Below are 17,567 nucleotides of genomic sequence, written 5' to 3' on the forward strand. Positions count from 1 at the left end.
GTCCAAAGACATGCGGTACAGGTGAATTAGGTAAGCTAAATTGTCCATAGTGTATGAGTTTGTGTGTGAATGTGCGTGTGGATGTTTCCCAGAGATGGGTTGCGGCTGGAAGGACATCCGCTGCGTAAAAAAACTTGCTGGATAAGTTGGCGGTTCATTCTGCTGTGGCGACCCCGCATTAATGAAGGGACTAAGCCGACAAGAAAATGAATGAATGAAGTTTGTTGGTTTGGACAATTAATTGCCAAACTAACAAAACCAATCAGTGTTGGGTTTTTGCTCCTCAAAACCTATAGTCAAAGTTTGTACAGGCTATTTGTATACAGAGAGTCCCATTATGGTGTCCATATCAAATTAAATTTACAAATAAAAAAGCATTTTATTTAAGGTTTGTAATTACAAGGAACTACTTTAATCTTTTAGTTTATGCATAATTCTCCATTGTTTTTTCAGTGTAACAGATATATTTTAGTAAAAATTAAGCATTATAATTTTAACCTACACCTGTACAACCTCTTGCTGACAGAGAAGTGTGACAGTTTTAAATCACAATGAATAAGTATTTTGGGGCTGCACTGTGATCCTAAAAGTATGTTTATGAATCAAATGATTCTTGTTCTGAATATGAATTTTTAAAAAGCTGTATTACACTTTCATCCTTCAAAATCTGTCTTTGACCTAAATATGCACATTTAAAAAGACAGACAGACAGACAGACAGACAGACAGAGATAGATAGATAGATAGATAGATAGATAGATAGATAGATTGATAGATAGATAGATAGATAGATAGATAGATAGATAGATAGATAGATAGATAGATAGATAGATAGATAGATTGATTGATTGATTGATTGATTGATTGATTCAAATGAGATTGTGCTCCCAGCCCTCTTTTCAAAAGAGAGTGGAGTTACAAACACCTATGCATCAGCATGACAGCAGATACAATCTAGGACTAATGTCAAAAGAAGAGGCTCAGATGTAGGTAGCCTTTGAACACAATGGTGTTCATTTGTACACCCCAAACCCTTAGTTACTGACAATATCTTCAGCAGGTATGGTGCATAAAATCTTTGATGGCAGATGGCTGCTTCTCAGCTGACTATGCTAATGAGGGCGAGATCTAATGGACGGGACTTCCCCCTTTGATGACATGTATAGAGGGAAATTGCCAATCAAAGAAAAAATACAATATCAACACATTTTTCCCATTAGAAGCTGGCTATATTCACAAATTTTTGCCAAACAACTTTTCTTAAAGAGCCCATATTATGGGTTTTTGAAAATGTCTTTCCATGCAGTGTGCAACACAGCACTAAGTAAGTGAAAATTTCCAGCTGAGTTTAAAACTATTGATTCCATAACAAAATAGTTGTCTCAGAGTCTAATAAATGAATTGTGTTGGGTGCAACGCATTGACTTTAATATGGTACATGACCAAATATGAAGTGTCGGTTCCGGTAAAATGTGAACACGCTATTTCCTTCAGACACTAGCAGAGCGCAGGGGATCACGAGACTGATGATCATACGAAGATGAAGATCACTGCAGGGAATAAAGGGTTAAAGCTCATTTAACTGTGCTGTGTTCCTGTCATTTTTCTGATTTTTGATACAATGACCTACGCTGCAATGCGGGATTCGCTGGCTGTTTGCTGTTAAAGGAAGGAGCAGCAAAGACTATTGTGCTGACTTTGTCAGACTTTGACAGGGACTTTGTCAGTAACTGTTACAGTTCACATGGATTAATTTCTTCTTCCTCTGGATCATAACATGTAAGTGTCATTAAAATTGTTGTCTCGTTTTGTGTTGTTTGCAAAATATCTATTTAATTGTGTGTTGTAACTTGTAATCACATCTATTATAGACCTTTTTCTTAGAACACAAAATTGCCTGCGCAAGGAGAATGTTAAGAACTTCCGGTCGGCAGCTGATGCGTATAAACAGTCACATTTGGACAGCTTTGAAACAATAGTTTTAATCTATTTTACCTGTTTTTATCATCTTTGAACTAAGACTGTTGTCGATCAGCACCATCTCCTGGACTGATTATTTAAAAAAATGCGATCTAATGGGATGGAAAACAACTGCTGTGAGGCATTTTCCCCTCGTTGTCAGATGGCATCATCTGCCGATTAAAGGAAGCCTCATCATCACTAAAAGTTGACATTTTCTCAACATATAACCAACCCAAACAAATGTAATTCTCCAAAATGTTTGACACACACACATAGCATGTACTGTCCCATTGACACACTGTTTTAATAACAGTGACAGTTAAAATATAGTCTAGTGTCATTTTGAAATGACAGAAAAACAAACCCTGGTAAAAACAACGCACTAAATAAAACAAACAGCTCGCGATTAGAATGAACAGCAAATCAGACAACATAAATCAGCCTGTTAAGTTTCATGCCAGTAATCTGGTTTGCTCTATAATGCAGTAAAGTATTGCATGTGTGTGTGTGTGTGTGTTGAAGAGCCGCAGAGCAAACGGCTGATAGGTCGCGGAAACACGCACACTGTATTTCTGACGGCGTGTGTTGTGTGTCACAAAAACACTCCGTAATCCATGAAAAACGCTATTGAAACTAATTTTCAGAGCACAAATTACCTACTGTAAACGCTGAAAATGGAAGTTCTAACCATTCTACCGGAAGATGCTGGTCGCTATGGCGCCCTCCATGCAGCAGCCAAGAAAAAGGTCTATAGATCAGTGCTTGTACTGTATCTCTCAGATTAAATCTGTATGGAATATGACTTTTTATATTGCAAAATAGGGGACCTTTAATATACATATAATAGTGATTTTTAGCATAATAGGTGGGTCAGGTGGAAAAGGACTGGTCTTCTGTCTGGTCTTTTTGGTGCACAGTGTCAAGAGAGAGTGATCTGGGTGTGAGGGGTCCAAAGTGGCTTTCTTTTCCTTGCTCTGGACATGTAAAGATCTTGGAGGCTGGGATAATCTTCTCTGCATTCCTGACTGTAGTCTACTGATATCTAAATGGCTGAAGCCAACCAATCAGAAGAACACAGGACAGACTCAATGATGGCAGAGTAAAACTGCATCAGCAGCTCCTTTTGCAGATTGAACTTCCCCAGCTGGCGGAGGAACGTGTTAAACTAACAAACAGCTCAATAGGGGGTCAATTAAGATAAGTTTCACAGTTTTACTTTTTACCCATGCTGACTTTAATTTTCATCTCCGCATTTATAGTGCCTCTCTGAATGATGATCACAAATGTGCTCAAGCACTAAAGCTTTCGATCATATTCCTGAGCGCATTTGGCGTCAGTTATCTCTGTTCAATCATACCACAATTCTAGGTCTGTCTCTCCAGGACGTATAAAGAGCCATCAGAGAATCCCTGCTGCTGTTACTGATGGAGAAAGCACTTCTCCAGCTCCTCACACCATTAGTTATTGCAGCTCCACACTTGATTGATAGATTGCTGAGCGTTTGTTTATTTTCGCCAGTCAGAACGAGCGTTGCCGCACAAAAAGGTCTGCAGACGGAGTCGGCAGGTGTCCTACTGTAACCCAGGTCATTAAAATGCAGAAATCTTTCAATCCCCAGGTATTTGTGTACTCTTCCATGAAATTAAAATTGTTGTTGAACCATGGATTAACTTGGGGCGAGGTAATTGAATACACAAGCGTAAGCACATTCGAAGTATAGCGTCTCCTGCTTCCTGTCTCAGCACATAGCATACACTTAATAGTGTGTTGTTTAATATTAACATGTGCTTTTTCACGGTCATTATGCTATTCTGAATTCAAGATGATTTGAAAGATCTCATCTACCCTCTCAAAAAGAAACCAAAATATGCAGTACACATTCATGCATTACTCAGATTCATGTGCTTTGGTCAGTCAATGTAATACTTGTTGAATTGAGTGGAAATATCAAACAGTCATCGAAAATATCATGAATTAATGTCCCCAGAAGATCAAAAATTCTCCTATCCACATCCGGGAGGACAAATATCATAGTGTTTGGCTCTATCTGTCATGAAAAACATGTCTTTTCTTGCACTCTTTTCACTCCACTCTCTTCATGCACAAACAACTCTCAACTTCTCCATGCTCATGTCTATCAGTCTTAAAGGTGAAATCAGATTAAGTTTTCACTTTTGTAGATATTTTTGGTGATTAGTTAGGTTTGTTTGTGTCTGTCAGAACAAAACTCAGGCAAGTTGATGTTTTTCAGCAGTCTAAATGTATTTATGTGCCATCATTTACTTATTTCATGTCTGTTTATCCGTAATCTATCCGAATTCTTCACATGTTCAATTCATGTTCATTTACATAGTGCTTTTTACAATGTAGATTGTGTCAAAGCAGCTTAACATAGTTCTAGTGAAGTCCAGATTTCAGAGTTGAAGTTCAGTTTAGTTCAGTTCAGTGTGGCTTAAATTTTATTACTGAAAATTCAAACACTTAAGAGCAAATCCACCGAAGCGCAGCTCCACAAGTCTTGACTTGAACAAGCCAGTGGCGAGAAAAAAAAACTTCACTAATTGACGAAGTGAAGGGGAAAAAAAACTTGTGAGAAACCAAGCTCTGTTGGGCATGACCATTATTCTTTTGGCTAAACTTCCTATGCGGAACTGCATTCTAGGTGCCTGAGGCTGGAAAACTGGATGTCCATAATAGAGAAGCTGCTGGTGTGAGTAGGGCACCGGTGGGAGGTCAGGCTGGCCCACAGAATCAATGCGGGGGCTCGTTTGCCACTGAGGTCTTTCAGGAATCAGTCTCATGCACTCCATTCCTCCATGATCACTACAGCATTAGCTTGAGATGCGGCCTGGTCCAGGATTATGGATACCTTGGGATCATCTCTTCACAGGTCTTGGATCACATCAATGGCACTGCATAGTCTTTGGGGACCTCGGAATGAGTATCTTCAGGTGGAAACAAAAAAGTAAAGAAAGTATTGTGCCTACGTCCAGGCAAACCGTGAACTCCACTGTCCTCCCTACCTCTTTTTGTAAACGGATAGCAATGTGGCTAACGATAATGCCATTTGTTTGTCTGCTTTGCGATTCTGTCTTTTCTATGTTCAGATGTAGAGGCTCACAGATATCCTTACATAGAATGCCAGCATCAGAAGAGGCAACAGCGAAATAGATTAGTTTTATATATGATAGGAATGTCCCAAAGAGAGTGGGCCAATACTTGCTCCTTTTTGCTGCATTGACCATGGGCAATACGAAGCTTGCCTCACATCAAAATTGTAAGTAAAGGATGTAGCTGTACCTACAATTTGTCTGACAGATCCAAGTAACTATTTATACATTTGTGTTTGTTTAATTTGGTTATTGTGATCAAAATGCCAGCTTCAGTTCACTCATGTGATAAATCAGATCATCATCCTTCATGTGCAGAGCTGTGTGCGATGTGGGAATTGATAGGGGGCCGTGATGGACAGAAGCCATCAGGCAAATTTGGCCGGGATGACAAGATTACACCCCTACTATTTTCAAAAGGACATTCTGGATTTTTAATGAGCACAGAGAATCAGGACTTTGTTTTAACTTCTGAAACACAGTGCTCACTGAACAGTACTGAGTCTCCATCACTACACTGGGGCATTAGGACCCACACAGACCGCAAGGTAAGAACCTTCCGTTGGCCTCACTAAAAACTCTTCCAACAGCAAACTAGTTTTCCAACATTTTCTTCCATCCAGGTACTGACCAGATGCAACTCTGTTTAGCTTCAGTGAGCAACAATGTGAGAACTGCAGAGAGCTAGCTGCCAAACGTCTCAGTGTGGACTGAGGTGTTTTTGTAAGGGTAAAAAGAGTGATTATTTACACTACCATTGAGAAATGTAACCAAAGTAATTTGGCAAGACACTAAAGAATCATATCAATTTATGGAAAATGGGCATCAGTCATCAGATGTCACCCTTTGACTAATGACATTATCCAGTCTTACACATTTTACCAGAAGTTCCTGTTTAGTCTGAAGTCTTCAATTAGAGTTTCAGATAAACCAGACATTGCCTAAATATTCAGAGAATGAAGAACGATTAAAACAAACCATCATTTTTGGATTTAGTGAAGCCTCTACTCATTTGATATCCATTTTCGAAAACAGCTTGCCTCCTTAACTGTATAAGCATAGCTGAAGCATTAACTATTTTTAATATAGGTCGTGGGCTTTGGCTAAACCAAAGACTATAGAATACACAAGACATCTCACATCACTAGTTTTGAATAGGGAAAAGTCTAACGTCAGTAAAGCGGTTGAGGCCCTGCCTACTAGTCCAGGAAACAATCATCGATTGCTATAAAGTGACGATTCTCAGACCAGATGAGTGCTTTTACGGCAGTTTATGTGGTCAACAAACATGCTGGAATCTCAGTGAATACTTGCTTCACAGACATAAGTAATATATCCACATAAAGCTTGAAATCTCTACTTTTAAATGTACCAACTACACTTAAAGAACAAAAATCTTTTGGTTTTGTAATCTGTATGAAACGAACGCAAGGTACAGTCTGTCCTGTCAAACGCACATCACATGACAGCAACTACTCAAACAGCCACAAACTTGTAAACAAAGATTTGCTTTCATTTATGGAGGACATTCAGCATCAAGACCAAGTTGTGAATTACTTCAGAAGAACAGCGCAATCTGACATGGCATGAATAAATGCCATAAATGAGGTCGGTGTGGTGATTTAGTTTGTTTCGAGTGCGCATGCGCATTAGCTCACGCAACCTGAAAAAAAAAATATGATTTTGTTTGATTTGAACATTTAGAAACAAAACATATGAGACAGCTGTTGTTTAAGTTCATTGGTGATTCCAAATATGTACTGTAATGTAATCTTAAGCTTGGCTAACAGGAGAATTTGATGTCTCCTTATTCAGACAGAATGGCTGAGAGATAAGAGGCGTTTGAAAGATGACCACTGAGCAAAATGACTTGCCTTTAGGGACTTTGGCTAAACTCTGCCGGACAGTGGACAGACCTCCCTGGTTGTAGAGAACAACTGAATTTGGACTGGACATACGCACTTACAAAAGCACAGAGACATTTTGGGAAAATTGGCATGACATGATGGTATGTAAATTATAAAATGTTCTTTTTTTTTAACTGATCCCTTTAACACAAACTTCAAGGGATTAGATGTAAAATTGCTGAGCAAGTTGATGAATTATTCATGCTTCGCTCCACCTGCACAGAAAAAAAGTGTGTGCGAGTGGTCATATGTAGGAAGTGAGGCTAATTTGCTGGACTAACACGATAGAATCGCTATAGGCATTCCTACAATCTTCCCATATCAGCCACTGGATGCCAGTATAGCACAGACAGATATCCTGACTGCACCCTTATATCACGGTTTTCAGATTTTCCAAATAGTGTGTGTTTTTTTTTTTAAAACCATACGTGACCAATTAAAACTCGCTGAGCTTTAGGGTGATGCATACTGTCAGTGTGCAACATACAGTGCAGGTAAACACTTAACAGGCATCTTCTGCAGTCATAAGCTCAAGATTTGTGTTGGCAGTGAAGTATCAACTTCTGCCATTCCACCAGCAGCTTGTCAATTTCTCCAAGCACTTTGGAGGCAATCCTCAGCTCCTTTCCCACCTGTCACCCGCACACTGTACCTCTCGCCAGCCGAAGGGTAAAAATTCACTCACACAAGGTAATTGTGTCAAAGTACATGTTTGAGCAGCGATAGAACAGATGTATCATTTTCCTGTGTTGCCTTTCTTACACCTCCACAATTTGTCTCTGAACTTCACCTTCGTAACACCCACAATGTGTTGCCTCAGAATGTCTCAGTGTATGTGTCGAAGCCTGTGCAGAATATGAACAGTAGCTGCGGAAAGAAGGAAACGAATTCATTTGCATTGAAAGCCCAACTTCAGTTGACTATGGATCCTTTGTCAAATTTAGCAAAGAAGCTTTTTCCATTCCAGCCGACTGGCTCTGTGAGGAGACAGCTGTTTTTAATGCAGGGGCAGCGTGGGTCACAACACTGATATTTCAGTAGGTCAGCCGGCTGATAACGCTTTCCAGCAAAGGCTTGCCCACTGGGGTTGTTTCCATTACTGTGTTTAAAGCACAATAGAGTAAATCCAGTCTCCCCGACTTTTCCTTAAAAGGTTTATCTTAATAATGTGTTTCAGGAGAGGTCAGAGGTCAGCCTGGCTCCTGGCAATCTCAAACGCTCGCTTACAAATCACTGCGGAGTTTCAGCCTATACTTTATGGACACCAGCTGATAAAGGTTTTGCTTTTAAAACACATCTTGTTTGTGCACCATCCCAAGATTTACTTATATATATATTATTAGAAATTCTAAAGTTATGCAGATTAAAAATACACAGTGCAAAAAAATATAAGCGACTTGTCCAGATTAATAAAACATTTTGGTCTTTTAAATAAATTCAAGTTGTACATTACTTAGAATTTCATATTTTAATTACTATCATTCATTCATTTTCTTTTTCAAATTAGTCCCTTTATTAATCTGGGGTTGCCATGCCCTTCCAGCTGCAACCCATCTTTGGGAAACATCCACACACACTCATTTAGACTCACACTATGGACAATTCAGGGTTGCGGCTAAAAGGGCATCCGCTTCATAAAACATATACTGGATAAGTTGGCAAGTCATTCCGCTGTGGCGACCCATAATTAATAAAGGAACTAAGCCGAAAAGAAAATGAATAAATAAATGATTAAATGAAAGTTATAAAGTCTTAAACATGGATTTTTTTCTCATCTTTTCCTGCAAATAAATACTCTAAATTAACAATCTTATTTGAAAATGTGAAGCCACATTATCAGTAGTTTATAACATGGATATAAAAATATGACCTTTTAATCAACATGCATTTCTTTTAATTACAGAAAATAAAGTGCCAAAACATAATATAAAGCCAAAACATTTGGTAAAATGGTTAAAATGTCCAAATATATTTTGGTTTGGTCAAAAACTATAAATAAAAGATAAAGATTACACAAAAAAAGTCTAAGCAAGTATACTAAGGCCCAATCCCAATTCTACCCCTCAGCCCTTCCCCTTACTCCCTTATCCCAATAGTTTTTAGCTTGAAGGTGTAGGGCTAAGAGGAAGGGCTGAATACCTCTTCAAATGGAAATTTTTCAGGAGCACACTTGAAACCAAGGGGTAAGAAAATTTCCCAGAATACACCTGCTACAACGGCAGCATAGCTGCACCCGGAAGTCGGGAGATGCACAAATTAGTGCTTTTTATTTTTTTTGTCATTATTATGAATTTTTACAACAAACAAACATATGTTTAAAAACACTCATAACCACGTTCATGTTTTACTGTCATGTTTTAAAAAAAAAACTCTAAAACAAAAACTGCTAAATTTCGCTATCTCTAATAATAACTCCTGTATAGCAGTCCCACAACATTCTGACACTCGATGATACTCGAAAACCCTGTCAGAAATGTCTAGTTGCTGGGAAAAACCTTTTTACAGTGTCTGCTAAAATGTTAATGTTGTCTTTGTGTGTTTACATAGATTAATATGGCCACGGTGTAAATGCACAGTATGGTTACAATCTTATTGCTACATTATATCGTTATGATAACATGATGATATATGCTTTCAGTGATTTCCTAAAGATGAATACCAAAAAATAACGCAACTGGAATAACTACAGCAGTTGCGATCGTCAGTCTCATATGAAGCATAAGATCGCGATGACATATGATTTGCTGTAGTGGTGTCCCATTTCTTAAGGGGGTAAATTTTGAAGCCCTTCCCCTTCACACTCTGTTTTAAGGGCCCAGGGGAAGGGGTACAAAAATAGAATAAGGACTGGGCCTAAATGTATTGGTCATTCATTAATTTTCTTTCGGCTTAGTCCCTTATTTATCAGGGTTCACCACAGTGGAATGAACCGCCAACTTTTCTGGCATATGTTTTATGAAGCGAATGTCCTTCCAGCCACAACCCAGAACTGAAAAACACCCATTCCATACACTTTCGCATTCACACACACACGCAGGCACACACGCACACACATTACAGCCAATTTACCAACTATCAATTCACCTATACTCATATGTCTTTGAACTGAAAAGCAGAGCACTCGAAGAAACCCACGCGAATACGAGGAGAACATGCAAACTTCACACAGAAACTCCTACTGGCTCAGCCGGGACTCGAACCAGTGACCTTCTTGTTGTAAGGCAACAGCGCTAACCATTGAGCCACTGTGCTGCCCAAATGTATTGTATAAATAAATAAAAATAACCAACTTAAAAATTGAAAGCGGCCAAAACATTTGATCAATACTCCAAGCCCTATAACATTTCTCTCCAACCGGACACAAAGCTTGCTATTTTTGTTGATTCAGAACACTTCCTCACCCTTCCAAAACATCTCCAACAAGCCCTCTCTCTAGGCATGACTGTGGCCATGCGGCTTATACTAAAAAAAATCTCCTTTACTCCCTTCCTTTCGAATCTGACTAATGCATATGGACTTCGTTATCCGTTTGGAAAAGCTCCAATTTATGAGGTCCAACTCTAATGGAAAATTCTTTGCTGGGAACCATTTCTTGGATACTTAGACCTGAAACGTGCTCAATCGAAAGCCAGCACCCCTTATGAAAACTGACTGGCACACTACCTTATAGGACTTTTTTGATGTCTTTGTAACACTATCTCCAACAGCTGAACCCATATGTATGGCAACTCATATTATATTTACCTGCAAAGTGAATATATTCTGAGACAATGTTGTTTGTTTGTTCTGTTGGGTCACACTTTATTTTTATTTTTGGATCCGTTAGTTGAATTTAGGTTACATTGCAACTAATTCTCATTATTAAAAGTAGACTGTTAGGTTGGGGTTAGAATTACAGTTAGTGCAAGTTGACATGTATTTGCAAAGTGTCTGTTAAAGGAGCAGTATCAACAGATATTAAGCAGAAAGTCTACTATTACTCAAATGGACTATCAAAATAAAGTGTTACTGTAACGAGGAGACTGACACGAAGGGATCCATTATGCAGTATTTATTGCTCAAGCACTTATTCACACACACAATATGCACTAACGTGCAAACACACAACAACAACAGTCTATGATGACTAAAGACTGGCGATGAATAGACACAGGGAGTATTACCAGGCATAGATCGAGGGCAGGCTGCAAGTATCAGAGTCCGTGAACCAGGCGTGGGTCGTGGGCAGGTAGTGAACATCAGAGTCCGTATAACAGGCGTGGTTCGTGGGCAGGCAGCGTGTATCAGAGTCTGTATACAATGCGTGGGTCGTGGGCAGGCAGAAGGCGAAGCAGAGTCAAGAAACAGGCTGGAGTAATACACAAGGAGTCAGGGAGGAATAACGCTCAGAAATGCTGGCCGGGGCTAAACAAGACTTCGCACTGAATGAGCGTTTGGTGCTGGCTTATAAAGGGTACGTGGGTCATTAGCGGGATTCAGTTCAGGTGTGCATGATCAGTGTAAATGGATGATGTAATGCTTAGAAGTCCGGAGATGGTGGCCTCTGCTGGCCAGCGAGGGGAATGACTGGGACCGAGTCGGTGACAGTTACCTTCTGTTGTGCTTTTAAAAACCTTAAAAGTATATATATATATATATATATATATATATATATATATATATATATATATATATATATATATATATATATATATATACATATAAAGTTAAAAGTGCCTCCAAAAAAATTCTGCTAGTTCAGCAAACCAGAGTCAGCACAGAGAGAAGCATAATTTGTTTACAGATGGCGCTTTCAGATTTTGTTATCTGCACTTTGAAATTCATACATTTTTGAAGCGTCCGAACACATTTTGAGTGCCCTAAAACGGCCCTTTCTCATGTTCAGTTTAATGCACCCATCCTTCATTCAATCATTCATACACATTACACAGTTGTGGATCGTTCAAGAGTACATGTGTTTAATTAAAGCGAACGGCAGTAGATTACATGGGAACCACTTTAGGTCTGAATTAGTAATGTGTGTTAATTATGCATGGTGTGCCGGCTGTTGAAAAAGTGAAGATTAGGGCCCGCTTGGCCTTACAACACTTGACGAGCATGAGGCTTCTCGCCGCGTCTGCGCACCGGCTCTGTGGGCTGGTTTTAATTGCATCAGGCATCGCCCACAGCCAGAGCACTGGGCAAGGAGCATCCCGTCTTCTCTGCCTAATGTCTGAGATGCTTTGGAAAGTTGTTGGTCCCTGTGCGGCCGCTGAGTCATTATGCCGGGCAGTGCTTCTCTGTGGCTTTGTACATTTTCTCCGCATTGATGTTCTTTCATCTCTCCCCTTCTCCCTGTTTGCTCCTGTAATGGAAGAGCGTGATCAATTCTTGCTCTTCCTGTTCTGCAAAAATGCATTTTGATATTGTTTATCGTGCATCAGCGGGAACAGCAATTGGGCAGACTGATTCATATCTGTGAGGGAAATAAAAACCGCTCCTTCACGATGGGCTGTAAAATTGAATAATATTTCCAAACCTTCGAACCTATTATTTTTCTTGGAGTGGTTGTAAATGACCAAATGTACTGTGAAGTCAAATGTACGCTTCACTCAGCATCTGGAAGACACAGACAGTCCATTCAGTACAAGTTATTTAGGATTTATTTAAACTTGTGAACCACAAATATTTCAATTAAAAAGTAGGATAACAAGTATTCATTACCACAAATAAAAAGCAAAACGAAATATACATTTGAGCTAAAAATGTATTTTTATTTTGAATATAAATAAGGAAAATAATATTGACCTTATTCTTTAATGACATGACAATGACACATACGGACCCTGAGCATGTGCCAATCATAGATATATGTATATATGTGTATATATCTCTGGCTCTGGAAGGCCAGTCCTTCACTGCACCTTGCTCCCACATTCATTTCAAAGGAGCACTACCCTGTACTAAAATGGCAGCTTTATTGATGCATTCCTTCCAATAGACAACAATAGTGTAGGAGTCATCTAAATATCTATGGTTTTTGTGACTGTTTTACAAATTCCGATTCAGCTGCCTATGGGAAAAATTACTAGGAATAATAAACGGCAAAAAATGGTCTAACGGTTCATGTGGTTCAAAAGACCCACCCCCACTGACAAAGTCCAGAAAATGACCCCTATATCAGCCCATTTATCCCATTTTTGATTGCTATGCCATCATATATTGTAAAAATTATCGATAGAAAAAGGCTTTAAGACAAATTACATTTTTAATTATTTAAGTGGCCTATTTACTGAGGAAAGTTGAATGAGCTGGAAAATTGTAAAAAAAAATCTGTGGATTTATCCAGAATGATTTTGGAAGTATCCTAACTAAAAATGTAATATGTTAAATAAAAAATATACATTTTTACTTTTATTTAAATGTTTGAAATGCAAATTATATTAGATCCATTCATTTGGTACACAAAGCAAATCTCTTATATAATATATCTACCGTAAATCTACTAATAAAACAGAAATGACTACTTCACAAACTGTATTGTAAGTAAATCATATGAAGGTTTTCACATTAGCCAGTAATATTACTGAAATTAATTTAAAAACTGAATAAATATGAATTTATACACATTTACACACAAATAAATAAACAGACTCAATGATGGGCTGAATATCTGCAGAAGTCTTGGGCCTACCTCAAGGCTATAGTTTTACCAGACTCCATTTTTCTTAGTGAGTGATAATAATAAATTTGTACTGGAAAATAAATATGTTTTCATGTTTATTTATTTGTTCTTTTTTTTAATGCTAATCTCATAATAAAATTTATAAAAATGGATTAATTTATAGTTTAAATTAGGGGTGCGCAAGCTTTTTCTTATGAAGGGCCAAAAATCAAACTTGATTAGGGCTTGTGGGCCGAAGGTAAATATAGTTGCTATTGATATTTTCCTAATTTATTTAACAATATTTAAGAATGACTAGAAAACACTGCTTTTTATTAACTAATACAGTATTTTTTACACATTTTAAAATGAACTAACAGTAAAAACAAAGTCTCATCTCAACAGAATTACACTAGTATTTGCCTTGATTTGCTCGCCGATGTCTTCTGCATAGTCCTCTATTCGTCGAGTGACAGCATTTTTTATTTTTTTATTTTTTGTAGCTCAGCAATAAAACAAAAGAGGTTATGTAAAAAAAGGTGATGTCAAATTAGAAAAGACGATCTTTGTGTTAAAGGCATTTGCTCCAACACTCTCCTTCATTCTTATTCTCCTCTTAGTTGGGATGGTGGGCCAAATCAAAGCTTACAATGGGCCCACAGGCCCTACTTTGGGCAGCTCTGGTTTAAATCCATATTCGCAAAAAAATACTTTGTAGTAAATCAGTATGGTAAGCACTTTGACGAAATTGTAGGAAATATTTTTGTTGCATCAAAAAAAGTGTGGTTATGATCACCATTCAACAAACGGATCCAGCAAAGATTAGTTCTTAAAATGTCACTAACATGAAAAATTCAATAGAAAATGAGGCGAATAACTGCAAAAAAGACCAATTTTTCAGAAAAAAACACCCCTTTCAATAGGCTGGCTACGGGCCTGATTACAATAGACAAAGGAATCAGCCTAGCAACAAGATGAATGCTGTAAAAATATTGCTGCAATATTAATTTTCAAGGACAGATGTTACTCAGTCTGCATGGTGTCGGGTAGGCAGAAATGGGAACAAATACATTAAAATGTACTTTGATACAAATTATGAATACTTGCCTATCAGCATTCGTTTGAAAAAAAAAATGCAGTACACACTACATTTTATTTTTATTAATTTTATTTAGTTTTCCAATTCCAAATGATTTTCCTTAAGGATTAAGACAGCAATAAAATAATTGTCACTTAATCTTAAATCTAATCATTGTCAGAATGAATACACTGATCCTAAATTCAATTCAATTCAGCTTTAGTTGTATAGCGCTTTTACAATGTAGATTGTGTCAAAGCAGCTTCACATAAAAGGTCATAGTCATTGGATCAGGGTAGTTCAGTTTTTAGTGTTTAAGTTCAGTTCAGTTTAGCTCAGTTCAGTGTGGTTTAAAATCCTTTCTGAGAGTCCAAACACCGAAGAGCAAATTAATCGATGGATAGCTCTACCGATCCCAAACCATGCAAGCCAGTGGCGACAGCGGAGAGGGAAAAAAAACTTCATTGAGGTGAGTGAAGAAAAAAAACCTTGAGAGAAACTAGACTCAGTTGGGCACGGCCATTTTAATTTCTCCGCTGGCCAAAAGTCTTGTGCAGATATTAAATATTGACAATTTTTTCTCCCATCTGTCTTTATGTTCACTTGAGACATAACCAAGTTTTATTGTTGACAACTACAACAAAAAAATGCAAATATGGATTAATAAGAACAAAAGCTTTCCAGAAATATAGTATATACTGACTATACAGGAATCTAATATAACTTTTTTCTCTCTCTGCTCTGGTATTTGATAAGCAGCCATTCTCAAAAAGCACATTTCTTCTATTATTACAAATCAAACAATTGAAACACAGAGCACATACAAAGATGTACACTCTAGAAGCACAATTGTGATTACATATGCTTAGAAAGTCTACATTAAAAAAAACATCTACAGTTGAAGTCAGAATTATTAGCCCCTCTTAGATTTTCTTTTCTTTTTTAAATATTTCCCAAATAATGTTTAACAGATCAAGGGAATATTTACAGTATGTTTTAATTTTTTTAAAACCATTTTAAGGTCAAAATTATTAGCCCCTTCAAGCTATATTTTTTTCCGATAGTCTCCAGAACAAACCATCGTTATACAATAACTTGCCTAATTACCCTAACCTGCCTAATTAACCTAGTTAAGCCTTTAAATGTCACTTTAAGCTGTATAGAAGCGTCTTGAAAAATAACTAGTCAAATATTATTTACTGTCATCATGGCAAAGATAAATTAAATCAGTTATTAGAGATGAGTTATTACAACTATTATGTTTAGAAATGTGTTGAAAAAATCTCTCCGTTAAACAGAAATTGAGAAAGAAATAAACAAGGGGGCTAATAATTCTGACTTGTTTGAATAAAAGGCAAATAATTTCTTGGCAGGACATCACTTTTGGCCTCTACTGTATGTAATTAGTCAATGCTTATTAATGAATTGATGTCAGGTTGTGAAGAGACCTTCAGCAACAATAATAAAAAAAAAGTTTGGGACAAAATGCCTAAACTAGACAATAGCACTGTGTGATAATAAGAAATATTTTAGATTTCAGACATTTTCTAGGTCGCTGATCAAATAAGCAAATTTGTACCCTTAAGCATGTGAACTCTCTCACATTTTTCTTGCTTCAACTGAAGCAAGAAAGATGCTCGCTGGAACGTTCTCAGATAATGCTGGAAAACATGAATCATCACTTGACAAGTCACGTCAGTTCAAACCCAGTCAAAAGTGGCCATGTCGCATGCACTAAGAATTCAAGGAGTTTCTCTACAGTCATAATATTGTTTGTGACAAAACTGTGTGACCTCACTGAATGTTTTCAACTTTGTGAAGAGCATCTCCACTAAACAAGTACATTTCTCTAAAGCTACATTCAATGCCTGCTTTTTAAACTTGACTTGAATGGTAGAAGTTAAAGATTTAAATCTATGCATGAATGTATACAGTGAAGGACCTAAACAATTATTTGCATGCTGACTTTCTTTCCCACTTTAAAAGATGTGCAGAAAAAAAAACTTTTTGCATTTGAAATGGTGCTTCTGAAGCACAAGGTAAAAGTGAAAATAGTTGTGTCTCCTGTGCATGAGTGCTGGAATAAATGAATCGGTAAGTAGTTTGTTTGTTGGGGTTTTGCTCTGTAGTATTGTGGAGCACCTCTCTCTGTAAATTAGGTCCCAATGGAGCACTGCATCACCATCTCCAGCACTGATTGTGCAGCTAAAGCTCCAACACCAGAACTACACTCCATTCACACGAAAGGATCAACTCTGTCTCCTTTATGTTACCCTAACTTTTTTTTTCTTTTAATTTGCACGGTTTGTACGCGTCACTCCTGCGAAATCAATTTTACATAATAAGAATGCTGCAAAGATACGCAAGATTGCATTCTCACCTGGTGATGGAAACCCTGGGATTTCTCCATTCTCCAGGGTCGATTTTGCTCCCAAGAGTTTGTGAGGACTTTTCATTCTGGTTTTAATGGGAGCTCCAATCATGTCAGTTTGGCCTCGAGGGACAACCTATGCACCCTATCACATCGCCCACAATCCTTCAGCGATGCACTGAGAGGGAGAGAAAAATGAATATGCCAGGACTGCAGCTGGGGATGATGAATTATATTTGAAACATGCAGACAATTTACCTGAGTGCGGTGCACATGGCTTGTGCTTTTCCTCGTGTTCCACAGCATGTTTGTGGCTAGACACGTTTTGTAAGCAACGTTCGATCTCTTGTGGCTTATCAATTTCACAGACGACAGATTCTGACGTGTGTACGTTCTCCAGTGTCTTGCTCTGTATATATATATTCCTCTGCAAATAGGTTGGCGGATTAGTTGATGCAATCGGGTAATACAGTGCTCTCAGCGCTGCAAAAATCCCT

At 37.9% G+C, this 17,567-nt stretch overlaps 1 protein-coding gene across 1 annotated transcript in view; it reads right to left on the reverse strand.

Moving 5' to 3' along the window:
- Positions 1-17,567, reverse strand: part of skila (SKI-like proto-oncogene a) — a 672,908-nt gene that overhangs the window by 53,746 nt on the left and 601,595 nt on the right. The window lies entirely within an intron of this gene.

Source organism: Danio rerio, chromosome 2 (assembly GCF_052040795.2).
Source record: "Danio rerio strain M-AB ecotype USA chromosome 2, GRCz13ab, whole genome shotgun sequence".
NCBI classification, from domain to species: Eukaryota; Metazoa; Chordata; class Actinopteri; order Cypriniformes; family Danionidae; genus Danio; species Danio rerio.